The 1,788-nt window shown below is 52.5% G+C and overlaps 1 long non-coding RNA gene across 1 annotated transcript; it reads right to left on the reverse strand.

Moving 5' to 3' along the window:
• Positions 1-1,265: 1,265 nt before the first annotated feature.
• LOC115284762 lies at positions 1,266-1,782 on the reverse strand. The gene is made up of 2 exons (XR_003905335.1): positions 1,599-1,782; positions 1,266-1,473 (listed from the first exon to the last, which is right to left on the reverse strand). It is a non-coding gene; the product is annotated as an uncharacterized LOC115284762 (long non-coding RNA).
• Between the last annotated feature and the right edge of the window lie 6 nt (positions 1,783-1,788).

Below are 1,788 nucleotides of genomic sequence, written 5' to 3' on the forward strand. Positions count from 1 at the left end.
GGGTTTCCCCTATGGGATGGAAGTTGGAATGAGGAGTTTGAAAGGATGGAATAGTTTTCTTGTCTTGTTTTATAAGGAAGGAGTCCTGGATGGGGAGTGGCATGGAGTTCATGTGTGTTTGGGGAGGGGCTATGTGGCAGGGGTGGGATGTGGCATGCCTATTTGCAGGCATTTAGCCCACCAGCCCACAAGTTTGCACATGTGCCTCCCTCCCCAAACTGGCTCTATTCCAATGAATCAATGCATTCAATCCAGTAACTATCATCTTTGTTAGCTCTTTAGATTCCAGGAGAGGAAGAAATAAGGCTAGTCAGAACACTGGGGTGATAATACTTACACCAGGACTTCTCAGCTAAGGGTAAAGGAATCAGGTAAGCCCTTCCTCTCCAGTCTGCAGTTAGGTTTTCTTCCATGTCCTTCCTATGCTTCCTTCTCTCTCCTTTCAATGCTCACCTCCCTAGAAGACCCAGCTTTTATGGTTAAAGGAGGGTCAGTGGCAGCAAGAAGGATCTGGAGGAGGAGCAGTTAGGTCAGCAGAAGGTGGGAGAGGCAAACAGCAGTGACGGCGTGAGAGAGAGGATCCCTGGGAAGAGAGGGCTGAGGACCCTGGATGGCACCTCCTCAATGTTTAAAGGGCTGTGTTGGGACGGACAAGATTAGAACATGAGAAAGTGCTTCACTCTCAGGCAGCTTTGAAGAGGCTTTGTTAACACAGGAAAGAAAACATTATGAAGAGAATTTGCTCTTGCAGCTCAGGAGGTAGGAGGGAGGGGCAGGGGCTGTGGGACTCTGAGGGGCAGAGGGGTGTGTGCTGAGGGTGAGGGTGTGCACAGCACCACAGCATGGTGTATGTGTCTGTGCTCCGCGGTTAACAGCCCTGTGTGCAGCAGTCATGTATGTAAACATACCACATGATGAAGTGGGCAGCTCTGACATGCTCACAGCTAGTGTAGTGACCAGGCTTCCCACTGGGGCCTCTGAAGTATGTGTTTCTGTTAGGAGCAGCAGTCCGCACAATATGGGACATCCCCTGGATTGGCAAGCAAGAAAACGTGGGTTCCTGTTCTGGCTCTAGTTATCAGCTGGGATCCTGTGAAGCATCACCTCTGTGAGCTGGGATGCCACCTGCTGTACACTCTTACGAAAGCCCATGTGGCCGGTCTGTGCCAGCAGCCCCAGGGCTGGGAATCAGAAGATGGAAAGGGGCTAGATGGTTGATGGCATTCCAGGGGCCAAAGTGAATAACGGAAGCCAGTGGAAAGGGCTGCAGAAGGGTTTCTTGGATTTGTATATTCATGGGTTCTTGCTGGAGCCAATGAGTCCCCCAGCCTGGACGGTCCATCCGGGTCTCAGCACCCAGGGCCCGGGGCTAGCTTGGCTGGGAGAACTGTTCTTTGCCGCCATCTTGTGGCCGCCGAGTTCTTAGCAGTTCAAAGCTGAGAAAGTTTCCCTGAAGTCCACAGAGCTGTCTGCCTAGCGCCGTGATGGAAATTGCTTTTATCAGGATGCACAGCACTGCATCCTAATGAGGTCATCTAGCCTCATCTCCCCCCCATCTCATTGTCTTAGGGGTACAAGGAGCCCCCGGGCAGTCTCACCCACGGTGCAGAGGCAAAGCTCCCCAGCTTTCTGTTCTGCACATCCATGTGCTCCTCCAGCAAAGCACCTCCAGTGGGCCTTCTCGCACCTCCTGAATCCTCTTTTGACAGAATGTTCCAGGCAAGTAGATACCTGGCCAAGGGGGACCTCAGGTGACTTCCCAGAATTTCCAGTGGCTCCCGGTGGACA

This window comes from Suricata suricatta, unplaced genomic scaffold (assembly GCF_006229205.1).
Source record: "Suricata suricatta isolate VVHF042 unplaced genomic scaffold, meerkat_22Aug2017_6uvM2_HiC HiC_scaffold_1895, whole genome shotgun sequence".
In the NCBI taxonomy this organism is placed as follows: Eukaryota; Metazoa; Chordata; class Mammalia; order Carnivora; family Herpestidae; genus Suricata; species Suricata suricatta.